Below are 15,228 nucleotides of genomic sequence, written 5' to 3'. Positions count from 1 at the left end.
GCGGGTTTGTTTCTTAGCACCTTTCAGAGCCTTCTTTCCCTGGGGCTGTCCACACACTTTGTTGTGTTAGCTTTATTAGAGTGATGGACAAAGACACTGTTTTTTCTTTTTCTTCTGTGAAAAAGGTGCCTTTACGGCTTGCACCACAACATTAATGAAAATGATTTTAATCCAGACAACTGGCACTCCTCATGTAAAGTTTTAAAATTTTACTTAATTACAGTAACAAAGTATTTTTCAAAGTATTTGTACTTTGCTCCTTCCCACCTCTGAGTATGACACCAGTATGCATGTCTGAAACATCCACACAAGTCTCTTTAAGCATGTCCCTGTCTGTAGAGTCGTAACATTCCTGCAGAGCACAGATTGTTACTTTTCTGGGACTGCGAACCAGTGCTTTGAGTTTTGTACTATCATTGATCTCTAATTTCATCAAACGTTTTCACAGCTGGTCTCTTGATTTTGGTTTGCAGTACAGAGGTAACTCGCTATAACGTGGTTCACCTTTCGCAGCCTCGCTGTTTTGTGGATTTATTTTTTTTGTGCAATTTTGCATGCTTTTGTTTGTTTGTTTGTTTTTTACAGCGTTCTGCGTCCTGATTGGCTGTGGAGCATTGTCAATCAATCTCCTCCATGCCGTGTCTCTTGTACAGTACAGGGTGCGTTCAGGTTGTCAAATTTACATAAATCTGTGATTGCTAGCAGTGTGATTCTGAAGTGCTGTACTGTATGTTTGTAAGTTTTCTCCCCAACAAACAACAATGTTGACGAATCGTTTTGCACTAAGGCAACTGTGGGGCCCTTTGGTTTCTATAATACTGGACTACAAAAACTTTACGGTTTGAACTTTGAGAGTTTAAACCTGCGACAGACTGGCGACCTGTCCAGGGTGTACCCCGCCTCTCGCCCTATGACAGCTGGGATAGGCTCCAGCGCCCCCGCGACCCTGAAAAGGATAAGCGGAAGCGAACGGATGGATGGATGGAGTTTAAACAAGAGAGAAAAATTTGAAAATGTTCCTGCCTGTCTGAGAAAAGTGTATAAAGTCTGTAGTGACGGGTTTTACAGCCTTAAAACATCTATAATAATTGTAAAAAAATAAAGTTGGCTACTTCGTGGATTTCACCTATCGCGGGTTATTTTTAGAACGTAACTCCCGCGATACACGAGGGACTGCTGTATTTCTAGCTCCCTAGTTCTTTGGTGATTTCTAGTCTTTTGGTTTCTGTCTCTGTGTTCCTTGTTAGCTCTGTCTCCCCTTGTCAAGTCTGCGTCTCTGTGTTATGTTTCCTGTTTTACTTTGTCCTATGTTCATGTTTTCAGTTTTGCTTCCCCTTGGTCTCATCATGTTTGATTACTCCCAGCTGTGCTCTCCTCCTGTGTCTCATTCCCCTGCTATCCCTCTGTGTATTTAAGCCCTGTGCTCGTTTGTCTGCATGCCATCCTCTGTATCATCCTCTGTATTTATGTCTCAGGCTCCTCCTTCCCGGCATTCCAGTTTTTGTAATGTTTTCTACTTTCCTTATGTTCTTTTGTTAGTTTCTACCAGTTTGGGTTTTGTTAGTTTAAGTCCCCACCATGCTCCTGCACTATAAATAAACTCCCTCAATGCTACGCTGTCATCAGTGCCTGCCCTTGGGTCGGGGCAGTTAAAAAGCATGGTTCCATGACAGTTACTACTGAGTACCAATCCTGTAAATCGTTGCATTTTACATTTTCTAATTTATCTCAATGAAGAATTTGGCCACTTTCAGACTAGCCTCACTAATCTGAAATTCTGAAAGTAGAAATTCTGGAATAAAAACAATATTTTGTATTTGTTCACTTAAAACTGGATCATAAATGAATTTTTACATTTTGCCTGAGTTGTCAGTAGCTGTTCAGTGTGCAAGGTGATGAGCAGAAGGTACTTGAAAGTACATCAGGTGGAAATGGCTATCGTACATGAAGCCTCTGGGCATCTCCAACTTTCAGTTGATGCTTTGAATTAGCGTGTTAGCATTCTATCTTTAATTGCTGACTTCCTGTTCATTAGCTGTCAGTAGCAGATGCACTTCTGAGTGCTTTCACCAAATATTTATAAATGAATGGATATGAAACCTATTTCGATTCAGTATAGAAACCTGTAAAAAATAAACATGCGTATTCTCTTCTTTCCTGTCCTTATGAGACAAACATGGTGGTGTTGGTCTGCAGAATCTGATAATATAAAACTGTGTGTAAGGGTTTGTACACTAGTATTGTAAAACTGAACATAGTCACTCATCAATGCCGAAAGTATGCTATTTAATTTCTGTCTTAGCATGAAAGAAACAGCAAAGACACAAGGAGTAGAGATAGAGAAGGTAGATGAGTTACCTACCCAGGGTTGACCTACCAAAGCCACAGACACAAGAGCACAAGAGAGGAGAAGAAACATGGAGACGGGTCTTAGGGGTGATCTGTGACAGAAGGATAGCAGCAAGAGAGAAAGGAAAGGTTTACAAGATGGCAGTGAGAGCTGCTGTCGTGTATGGTTTGTATGTATCGATTTCCTGATTCGAATCGATTTTAGTTTGAATAATGCGATATTAATTCAATTTTTAAATATAAATGTTACTCAGAATATTATGACATATAGATTTGATAATTTCATAATATATAGCTATCTATGGATGGTTCCACACAAACTTAATTCATTATTTAACAATACAGGAAACCAGCATGTAAAGGTTGTAATTTCACTGGTGGAAGATGAGTCACAGTAGACTGACAAAGAAATATTAATGGACCAAAGGACAAAACACAGAGAAATGGACACAGTAACAGGAAGAGATAAACACAGAGACAAGAACTAAAGACAGGAACTTGACAAGACAGAGAACACAGAACGCCACATTGACAGACGACACAGAGACATGACAACGGGGACTTGAGTAGAGAGACTGAAGGTAAAAAAAACGTGGAGAGACTCATGACAGGACACGGAGGTGAGAGTAGGACAGAGTGGACACAAATGGGAACTAACACCAAAAGGAACAAAGAACTAAAGATAATTAATTCAGAAAAACATAAATGATTTCCTACTTTCAAAGAAAGTCCTGAACAGAAATGCAAAATGTTGGAATCAAAGACCCAAGGTCACTGTTAGCACTCCGTGCCAGATTGTCCTGAGGAGTCGTGAAAACAGGATGGCTAGTAGATGGTGAGGAGAAAGCATAGTCTTAGGACTATGAAGCCCCTGGTTCATGTGTCTAATTGTAGCGGCGCTACCTTACGTGTTCGTGTCCAGGCTCGGTGGTAGCATTGCAGGTGGCGGTGGTAGACGGTGGGAACTGCGGGGTCATCTCATGTCCACGAAGCAGCAGGGGTTGATATCCTAGAGAGGCTGGGATTCAAGTTTGGTGGTGTTCTTGCAAACTATGTGTGAGCACACACAGCATTTTCATTTTGGTCATCTGTGAGGTGACGTAGCACGGGTTTCTCCTCCATCACTCTCCTCTCCTTCCACAAATAGAGTGATAGAGAGGTACACAAGAACGGTGTAAAAAGAAAGTACACCCTCCGTCAGTTTCGTGTACCACTACGTAATAATGTTAATATGGCAAGTTGGAAAAATAGGTAAATCAGATGAACAATACAGCATGACATAAGATACATATGACTCAATGCCATTATTCAGTATAAAAAAATAACTTAAAAAGAATCAAGAAATTGCGCTTGATTTCAGATTTTGTCTCAGAGAAAGTGCAAAAATTCAAATAGGTACATTTTAATTCCAGGGCCTCATTAAGCATGTTACACATTCATACCACAAATTTAATTAGTAAAAGACTGAAGCGGCTTATTTGGAAGGCTTTTCCAAATGACAGGCTTAGCTTAGAGCTACATCTAAAAAAACACAAGACCTTTAAATCAATGGCCCTCGTTCACTAATAGTGCATATACACAAATGCGTTACATAAATAGCGCATGTGAATGTTACACTCAAGTCCAGACCTCAATCTCATTGAAACTCTGTGACCTGAAGAAAGCTGTGCATAAACAAAGCTGTGCGCTGCGGCAATATCATAAAAAGAGTGGCCCACAGTGACAATGACCACTGATAATCACTGATAGTCCTCTTTGGGTCATGCCTATAGGACTTGACCCTTCTCTTTTCCATGTCCCCCCTGTTAAATAGCAGAACAAAATAGAGTTAGACAAGTGCAATTCAAGTGATTTGATTATTGTGTAATTTTTAATTAGATGCACCGATCAAGACGGGAGCTGCCGCAGTGGGTGTGGCTGGTAAGATGCCAGGCCTGCAACGCTACTCAGGGCTGCTGGTTTTTATCAGAGTAGGCATATTCTAGATGTCCAGAATATAGAGTCACATCTCAGCTCTGTCCAAGCTCTGCACTGCCTACAGGGTAATACTCACAGGATCAGAGAATGGACTTATTATCCAGATTTGCTGTATTGGATCGGCCTTGTAGTTTTTCCACACATTGCTTTTGTGTTTCAGTTTAGCTTTAGTTAAGCTGATAATGACGAGGTAGGATGTTTCATGGATTTGTTGCTGATTTTTTTTTGTAAGACCTGGTAATGACGAGACAGTTTTCAGAATGATATTTGAAACCTGAGATGTGAATAAGAGCATACTGGTTTTGTTTTTTTACCATGACTGTACACTTTGAGCCCAATCATCACCCATGCTGGCTTTGAATTAGAAAAAATTCAGAATACCATATGATCCCGGCCGTTTAGTCTGTTCAGCTAGAACTGCCTCTGACTCCACCCGACAGGGAAGCAATGGCCTCTTATACTGATTGTATGAAAACAGCTTCAAAAGCCACCAATGTCGTACAGAAGCTGCAGGAAATGTCAAGATAATTTGACAGCATTTGAAAAACTTATGCAGTGTTTTATTTGTGTGTGTGTGTGTACTGACACAGCTAATACAGCTTCTTTTCTTTCTGACTGACTTAATTGAATGATTTATGTATTTATTGTTTGCTATTTATTTCAAAAGTGTGAAGTGGATCCAAAGATTTGGTTTAAAATGTGTTGGAAAAAAATAAAATAAATTATGCAGGCGGCCTTGGTGAGCTGTGAAGCACAGTGCAGCGACTAATTATCTGTCCTGAGGCTTGTCTGATCTTGTCAGCAGTCTAGTTACACTATCTGCAAAGATACATACACATGTCACAAAGTTTTACAGGGTAGAGTAAAATGTCAGTCATTTGAGCTACATGTATATATTAGATATAAATTAATTAATTAAAATTATTTATGTAACCCACCTAAAATTTGCCTCATGAAAATTAACTGCTGCCCCCAAAGAATGTCAGTAGGTGGCACTATGGGATTGTTTAGTGCTTGCAAACTTGAGTTGTTATAGCGAAGGAGAACAACGCTAAGGCTACGTATGCTGGTCGGACCAACTTTCCTAGAGTTTTCCTTCGTTTAATTAATTCATTTACCAGAGAGCAGAGGAAGGGAAAATATGCACCACTACAGCCAAGACCTTCCACTTGCGTTGTGTTAGCCTATGGGAAACTGTTGAAGTTCTTTCCCCAGTTTTTAATGTGCTTTGTGTAATATCTCAGCGCTTGACAACTACATGTGAAAAGTAGCTGCTGAGGGAGTGTCCTGTTTTATAGCTGGAAGCCTGTGGTTGTTGCTGGTAATTGGTCCAACCTTTATGTGCTTAGCCAGTTTACAGTGGTTTTTTGTGGAATGTGGATCAACACAGCACAATGCAATAATCTGCTAGCAATTCATGGTTAACAACAGAAAAAAAGGTCATATTTTAAGAGCTTTACATAGGGCTCTGCTAGCTTTCTCTGTCAAAGTTTTCGCTCTACTTTTATAACACATACTGAAATTTGAAATCTTTCACTGTTTATGACACATTCACAAAGGCCTTGTTGGTACATGCATTTATTGTGTTTAGTAATATATAGAAATTAGTCAAGCAATGTCTCTGCTTGCTGATCATCACATTTGTAATGTCCAGTCATTTATACACTGCACAGCATAAAAAAGTTGTTGAGTTTTGTTTACATACAGTCTGCCATTATAGTCAATATGTATATATTAGTGCACATATAACTGAAAAAATATGACCACTTTCATATCTATACCAGGCACAGAGGTATTTATATATATAAATCTACTTTAAATAAAGCAAGCAAGACTGCTTGCGACCATTTGTTCTGTTTGCTCCTTAGTTTAGTTTTTGCAGTTTGTCAGTGTGAGTTCAACACTTTTCAACTCGTTTGACTGAAACAAAACTGTGACTTCCGTTCACAGACACGTGCCATCGAAAATTTCCTCAAAAGTCAATGTGTCATATGATTGCATTAGCAATAAATTTAATAACGCTCTATATTAACAGTTACACACTATATAAAACAACTTTATAGGATTATATTTGTTCGCAGATGTTGGCAGCTATCAGCGAATACTTATCAGCTATTTTGAAACAAAAAAAAACTTTTTATCCATAACAGCAAATGAACTGTTGTCAATGGAAAATTGTACTTAGTAGTCAGTATAATATTTTAATGATATAAGTTTGATATGGTAGAATACTGCATGTAATCATGTTTAGAAGTATATATTTGGTGGCATATTGAAAGAATGTCTCATCCTCGGGGGTCTGTGACATTCTTTCAAGGTGTTCTGGCGTTCACCCCCACATCCTGGGAGAGGTCGTACCTTGTCTTATTGTTTTACGGTAGGATTAACGTAGCTATGTCAGGTTTAGTTTAAGTGCTTTTTTACATATAGATGAACTGCTGGATTTTCCAGACCAGCAGGTTAAGGGAAGTCGTATATGGGGCCACACTCTGACCCCCCCCCCCACACACACACACACACACACACACACACACACACACACACACACACACGATCCAATGTAAGGAACAAACGCTCACTGAAGAGTATAAATAAAGACCAGGGCAGTTTCTCAGTGCGAGTCTCAGTTCTGGAGGCTGCCCTTGTTAGCAAGAAGTTCTGTGTGTTTCTCTTCTCTGATTCTCTACTGAAGAAGTGTTTTAGAGTATATTTCTTAACAACTGTACAACAGAAAATCCAAATGCTATTTATGGTCTCCTCATAACAATGATAAGAAAAATAAACTGGGCCAATATGGCATGTTTGTTAATACAGAGACACACATGTTAATGTGATCTGTGGTCTCCCACTCAGAGACACAGGTCTCCGAGTGTCCAGCATTCAGAGGCTACCTGAGGACTCATGTGAGAGAAAACCTGCTCACACAGACATGTAGAGCCAAACACTGTCAATAAGGCCTCTGCAATGTTCTAAAGCCAGTTAACCCTTTAAGACCTACCATAGAACCAAGTCCGCCAGAGCTTACTTTATATTTTTACATGCTGTGGAGCCATTTTTGGGAGCATTTCAAGTTTATATACATCAATACAACCAGTATAGCCCATATTTTAAATATATGTATGCATTAAGTCCATAGTAACTACATTAATTGCAAAAAAGTGCAATAAACTACAAGAAAATTGAAAATCTTTTTGTTTGTTTTTTTACATAAATTTCTACTTGGAGAAATTTAAGAGGTTTATCCCTCAAAATTTTAAATACAAAAAAATTGCAAAAAATAGTTTACAACAACAGGAAATTTATTTTAAGTGTCTTCATAGTTTAATTTAGAGATACAGCAATTTTTATATACTGCAGGAAAAACGAAAAAACAATCCTATGATGCAAATTTGCAAAGAAAACAGCAGGTGCATCAAAATAAACTATTTCCAGCAGTGCAATTCGAGTTCTAAGCATCCCAGAAACTATTCAGAAAAGTCAAACATGACTTATAAAAACACCAGTATAGGCTTTTAAGGCCTACAACTACATTTTCCGCGAAAATGACGTCACTTCCGGGCAGGAAATGGTGGACATGCGATCGTTCGCTGACAGCTTTTTCAATGTGGGAAGTGTTATGAACAGCTGATCGGATCGGCAAAGCGTGTTTCTGGAATATTATGTTTTTGTTGCTGCAAGTGCTTTTTATGCAATTTTTGCAAAGCTTTATGTGGAAGGAAACCGTGACCGAGGACAAGCTGATGGCATAAGATGTAATCAAATCAAATCAAATCAAAATTTATTTATATAGCACATATTAAAACAACAGTGTTGACCATAGTGCTTCACAGTCAATAAAAACATGAGACAGTTAAAACAAACAATAAAAGAGGACAACAAACAATAGGTAACAACGCAACAAGCTAAAACAGCCAACTAGACAGAATCAAAAACCAAAGTAAAAAAATAAGTTTTAAGGCGTAATTTAAAAGACTGGATAGACTCGGCAGTGCGAATATGAACGGGGAGGTTATTCCAGAGTCTGGGTGCCACAGATGCAAAGGCCCGGTCACCTCTCGACTTCATTCGAGTCCTAGGTTGTGCTAGGAGCCTGTGGTTGGACGATCTAAGTGCTCTGTTGGGATTGTATGAGTGGAGTAAATCAGAAAGATAACTGGGTGCTAAATTATTCAAAATATTAAAAGTGAACAAAATAATTTTAAAATCTATACGATATTTAACAGGGAGCCAATGTAATTTGGCTAAAATTGGAGTTATGTGTTCATGAATTCTCGTACCTGTTAAAAGACGCGCAGCTGCATTTTGAATTAACTGGAGCCGGCAAAGAGAGGAGTGTTGGAGGCCCGAGTAGAGGCAGTTACAGTAGTCCAGTCTGGATGTAATAAATGTGTGGATAAGCTTTTCAAGGTCCTTTAAAGGAAGGAACGGCTTTGCTTTGGAAATCTGACGCAACTGGTAAAAGCTGTTTTTTACCACAGTGGAGACGTGTTTCTGAAGTTTAAAAGAGCCATCCAGGAACACTCCGAGGTTTCTTACAGTGGACGAAAGATGGCTAGCGAGAGGGCCTAGGGCATCAACTAACTGGTCTAGCGGAGTGTGACTACCAAAGACTATGATTTCGGTCTTATTCTCGTTCAATGTAAGAAAATTATGTGATAACCAAATTTTAACTTCATGCAAACAGTTGAACAGAGGTTGCAAAGAAGCAGTCACATTGGATTTCAAAGGTAAATTAATCTGGATATCATCGGCATAACAGTGAAAGGAGATGTTGTATTTACTAAAAATGAATCCCAAGGGCAACATGTACAAAGAGAAGAGAGCAGGACCGAGCACGGACCCTTGAGGCACACCACAATAAATAGGGGCAGAAGCCGAGGAGTGTTGCCCCATAGCAACAGAGAACGACCTCTCTGAGAGGTAGGATTTAAACCAAGTTAAACCGTACCTTTGAGACCAACAACATGTTCCAGTCTTGATAGAAGAATGTTGTGGTTAACCGTGTCAAAAGCAGCAGACAAGTCAAGTAAAACTAAGACCACAGAATATCCAGAGTAAGGCTCTAAGTAAGGCTGTCTCTGTGCTGTGGCGAGGTTTAAAACCAGACTGAAACTTTTCATTAATAGCATTTGCATCTAAAAAGGCCTGTAGTTGTTTTAGAACTACCTTTTCCAATATTTTGGAAATAAAAGGGAGTTTGGAACTCCTCCAGTTTCATATGCAAAAAAAATTATTGCGCTAGCTTACACGGTTCAGGTTCTACAGGGATCTAAAAATAGTTATGAGAAACGGAGCGTGCCCGCTCCAACTGGCTTTAAAGGGTTAAACCTGTCAGGTAGTGATGTCCAGCAGGTGAACATGCAGCTCCATGAACACGCACAGCTGTGGATTCCAGCTGAGTTCGTAGTTCTGCAAACTTTGACCCCACAGAGTCGAGCTTTTCAGTTCAATCAGCTGCATTTCGATGTCCTCTGTGTCCAGCCAGTTAATGCGAGACAAATCCAGCTGACAAACCTTTCTGGTTTGATCAGAAAAGAAAACATTGGTCCAAACACCTGAAAGTCCCGAAAACACATTGTGAATTCTGTCTCGAGTCTACGGATGTATCCGTGGTGCTGATGCTGCGCTGAGCCGACAGCTCCTGAAGCATTTGAAGTGTCAGAATGTGGAAATTTCAACATCGCTTTAAAAGACTGCCAGCTAGCAACGTCCCTCTGACCGGTAGGCTAAGTGATTTTAGCCAATTACAAGTTGAATCTGGTAGTTGGGGTTGTTAGCTGAGATACCATCATTAGGAAGCGGCACAACTAATGTGTCTATGCGAGCTAATTTGCGATGTGCACTGCTGGCCCGGCATTTATTTTTTAATGCACCCTCTCAGATTAATTCACTGCATGTCGTGCCCAGGGCTGGACTGGGACAAAAACACAGCCCGGGCATTTTGACTAGAGACCGGCCCCCCAGTTATTAAAGCCATAAAGCCTTTGAATAAAAACAAACACTGTGGTGACAGTGATGTACAGTCTTGTTGGTATATGTATGATTTCTATACGTTTGACATCAGATTAAAACTTTGGTTGTAAGATTCAGATAATTATTTATTAAAAGCGAGACATTTTAAATGAGAATAAGAAAGAAAAGTATGTCTTTGTGCCCCCCTCTCCCTTTTAATGCCCTACTTGCCCCCCTGGCAACACTTTGCTAGGCCCGCCCCTGCACAGTTACCAGCTGTCAGCTGCTTAGAAAAGGATCCTGGTGTTATTTGTCTCTCAGAAACAGTTCATAACTTCCCTTCAACTCATCCATGTCACCTAAAAGGTAAACCTGTTTCTCCATCACCTGTTCAGCTCTGATGATCCAGTAAGGACATCTCCTGGTTTCATCTTCATGTTTCCCTCTCACCACATATCCAAACAGACATCATGACCAGCAGCTTTACAGCTGTGGCTCCAGCAAACATCAGCTGATACTAGAAATTAATATTAAATAAATTCTAACAACAGCTGATCAAGCTTAAACGTGCTGCTGTTGTTTAGCGCGACATCCGCTGGTTTCCTCTTTCTGGCGCAAAGTGGGCGATAAACAAACAAGAGAGAAAAGACGATCAGCTGATCATTGATCAGTTTCAGGATTGAAGTAGAAACAGGAGAGGCAGGGGAGAGAATGAGAGGAGAAGAGGCAGCTGTGCAGCAAAGACAGAATAAATCCAACTTTGTGTCTTTTTCATTGTAGCTGAAGTCCGGGACAAACTGTGTTCCTTCTCAGCTCAACACGAAACGCGTAATACATTTTTTCCAAATCAAAGTATTGGAATGGTATATGACAGTATCAGTATTCGTTTAATCTAGTTAATAAATAAGTATACTGACCTGCCAGTGAACAGAGTTTACTTACACTGTTGGTGTACTCCCTGTCCAGTGTTGTTGGAGGCAAACGGCTGTGCTCTGTGGCTTCTTATCAACAAGACAGTGAGTGAGTTGTCTCTTTAGCATCTTCATTAAGTGGCTGGGAAATTCAGCCAAGCAAAAAGACCTGGGGTTATTGTCTCCTTTTGATAGTGCCAGTGCACAGAGAGCTTGTCATTTGTCTCCTTAGCTTCAGCCCTCTCACTCACCTGTCTTATTTTTCTGCCCACCAGGCTAGTAGTTAGTCTACACAGAAATGTGATCATCTTGCCCTTCTGCATTTCTAGCCCTGAGCTGTCTGATAAAGGCTCCATTTACTCACAAAATAATAGTTATCTGTACAGCAGTCCTGTTCAAGGACACTGTGGTGGGTTATAAGATAATAAACAATTCAACCTCTTAAGGACACAGCTGGGGTTTATGTTAGGTTCTTTAAAAATGGAGTTTGTCATTACTGCTGTCCAGATGAGCAGTTCTGGATCATCTACTCTATAGCTAAAACTATCGCTTCACTATCTAAAATGTACATTCAGTTCAATTCAATTCAATTTTATTTATATAGCGCCAAACCACAACAGCGGTCACCTCAAGGCGCTTTACATTGTAAAGGTAGACCCTACACTAATAGATACAGAGAAAAACCCAACAATCATATGACCCCCTATGAGCAAGCACTTTGGTGACAGTGGGAAGGAAAAACTCCCTTTTAACAGGAAGAAACCTCCGGCAGAACCAGGCTCAGGGAGGGGCGGGCCCATCTGCTGTGATTGGTTGGGGTGAGAGAAGGAAGACAGGATAAAGACATGCTGTGGAAGAGAGACAGAGGTTAATAACAGATATGATTCAATGCAGAGAGGTCTGTTAATACATAGTGAGTGAGAAAGGTGACTGGAAAGGAAAAACTCAATGCATCATGGGAATCCCCCGGCAGCCTATGTCTATTGCAGCATAACTAAGGGAGGATTCAGGGTCACCGTCTCCTGAATCCAAACTGGAAGCTGGTTCCACAGAAGAGGGGCCTGAAAACTGAAGGCTCTGCCTCCCATTCTACTTTTAAATACTCTAGGAACAACAAGTAGGCCTGCAGAGCGAGAGCCAAGTGCTCTAATAGGGTGATATGGTACTACAAGGTCATTAAGATAAGATGGGGCCTGATTATTTAAGGCCTTGTATGTGAGCAGCAGGATTTTGAATTCTGGATTTAACAGGAAGCCAAAACAGGAGAAATATGCTCTCTCTTTCTATCAAGAGGAAAGCTGCAAAATAACTCCAGCTTTGTGTCTTTTTCCATTCTAGCTGAAGGACAAACTGTGTTCCTTCTCAGCTCAACACAAAACGCGTAATATTTTCTCTGAATACGAGATTATTCCGTTTTTTACGGGACGGTTGGCAACTCTACTAACTAACCTTATGAATAAATGGTAAATGGTAAATGGCCTGTATTTGTATAGCGCTTTTCTAGTCCCTAAGGACCCCAAAGCGCTTTACACAACCTGTCATCCACCCATTCACACACACATTCACACACTGGTGATGGCAAGCTACAATGTAGCCACAGCCACCCTGGGGCGCACTGACAGAGAATAAAATAAAGTTCACGATCAGTAACATCATAGCACCCACCCAGCAGTATAGAAACTCCGTCATGTTAGCTAGTACATGGTATGAGTTATTGTAACTAAAAAGTCAGCACAGGGAAAATAAACTCCACCTAAACTTGGTTTATATCTGACCCAGATAGACTGCAGGTCATAACTTCTTACCTGAAGTTCAGTTCACCTGACACTCGGACCGGCGGCCGCCTCGGGTCTCTCCTCCTCCTTCCTCCCCTTTCCCTCATCCACCTGCCAGCCTCTGTGGAAGCTTCGCCATGGTCACCACCAAATAACTGAGTCATCTGGCCAATCCACCACCTCTCATTGTTCATACCGTTACAAAAAAATATACAAAATCATCGGCCCATAAAAACAAAAAAATCACCATCAGGCCCAATGGCCAGTCCAGCTATGGTCGTGCCATCAGTTAACCCTTCGCGTTGCACGTGTGCCCAGGGGTGCCGTCCCCTGGTCTACTTTATTCAAGTAGCAGGAAAGTTATCACTTTTACAAAGTGCAAACACTTGCGACTGGATGACAGTGCTGTTCCTCAAAACAAGTGATTATTTGTTTGAATGCTGTTCCTAATGTTCCTATTTTTTTATTTGACTTTACCTTTTGAAAAGTAATGCTATATTTATTACTCTGTAGGGGTTAATCTCATGTGTAAGCTCCTATGTTCTTGATTGATTTTTTTTATTATTATTTATTAATTTTTATCTTTCCCAAAAAATCCCTGCACATGCTCAGAAAAGAAAAATAAATTGATAAAAGACTTTCTTAAACCAAAGAATAGGAGCAGTAATGAGGCCTACATTTTCTCCAAATCAAAGTATTGGAATGGTATATGACAGTATCAGTATTCGTTTAATCTAGTTAATAAATAAGTATACTGACCTGCCAGTGAACAGAGTTTACTTACACTGTTGGTGTACTCCCTGTCCAGTGTTGTTGGAGGCAAACGGCTGTGCTCTGTGGCTTCTTATCAACAAGACAGTGAGTGAGTTGTCTCTTTAGCATCTTCATTAAGTGGCTGGGAAATTCAGCCAATGACCCGGTTACTGCGTTCACCAGATATCAACACAATTTCGATCCACTCCTCACGTGATAACCTCTTCGTCAATGGCTGTGAACAAAGAGAAACTTGTAAATAACTCATGAAAGAATAAATTTACGTTGAAACCAAGCACACCATTGTTTTTCTTGTGACATTACCAATAAGTCTGATGTGTCACATGACCCTCTTCCTTTTGAAAAAACAAAAGTTGTATCCAAGATGGCCGACTTCTAAATGGCCACTGTGGTCACCACCCATCTTGAGGAGTTTGCCCCCTCACATATACTAATGTGCCACAAACAGGACTTTAATATCACCAACCATTCCCATGTTATTACGGTGTATCCATATAAATGGCCCACCCTGTATATCAGTAAACCTATAACCCATCAAATCTTGTTAAGCTTAAATGTGTTTAAATGTTATGATACCGGGAGGTTTATGAACCTCCATATGTAAAGAGTTGGATGTGAGAGCAAATTAGATCTTATCCACCCTGTAGGATGGATTATATAATTATATTCACCCCTGGGGTTAACACAAGGGTGGAATACAATCAGCAAAGCAGAACAACCATGTTGCATTTTCATTGGGAGTTTTAAGGGGGCTCTACTTAGTGAATCGCACCAACAAAGATTAAGGCACAACGTACTCTGGAGCTACTGAAATGGTCCATAATTAGTAGATAAATATGCAGGGATAATAAAATAACACTGCACTCAGTCTTATAACTTGTAATTTAAAATTGCAATCAGGAAAATATATGCCAAAAAAAAAGTTACAGAACTTAATGGTTTTGTCTTTCAGCTCAGCATTTCAAGGTGATAGACTGTGTCACTGACAGAGGAGCTGAGAGATGAGATTTGAAATTGCATATCATATTAACATCTTATGTGTTACTACCACTTCTATTTTGAAGGGGTAATCAGTGTAATTTATGCAGGTGCAACTCTATCGAATGCTAATGCTATTGTTTTTAAGTAATTTCAAAGTTCTTTATTGAATAGCCAATAAGCTTTCAGTATTTGTGTGTAAAGGTGTGTGTGAGTGTGATTAGATTATTATATGAGCACGAGTTGGACATTTCAACCCCTCCAGCCTTCATAGATTCAAACCCTCCCAGCAAACTCAAATGACTGAAAACTGCCTTTGTTTTTCTTCCTGTTACAGCTGGTGTCTGGGGTAGCACACATGATAATGCATAATCTATATGCAGGCAGTGAAATCATTCCCAACAAAACTGTTGTGGCTAGCTCTGATACACAAATTAAGGTGAGCATGATTGATCATGGAGAATGATTGTTAGATTTGGCAAAACCACTTTTGGTTTTCAAGTCAGCATATG

General features: G+C 40.1%; 1 protein-coding gene across 2 annotated transcripts in view; it reads left to right on the top strand.

The window, feature by feature from the left end:
* fhit (fragile histidine triad diadenosine triphosphatase) overlaps window positions 1–15,228 on the top strand; it is a 160,853-nt gene that overhangs the window by 68,118 nt on the left and 77,507 nt on the right. The gene's annotated exons all lie outside the window — the stretch shown is intronic.

Source organism: Copadichromis virginalis, linkage group LG5, assembly GCF_057382275.1.
Source record: "Copadichromis virginalis isolate Kocher_CV1m ecotype Utaka linkage group LG5, C_Virginalis_male_GT1.1, whole genome shotgun sequence".
In the NCBI taxonomy this organism is placed as follows: Eukaryota; Metazoa; Chordata; class Actinopteri; order Cichliformes; family Cichlidae; genus Copadichromis; species Copadichromis virginalis.
This window is presented reverse-complemented; position numbering and strand designations above follow the sequence as displayed.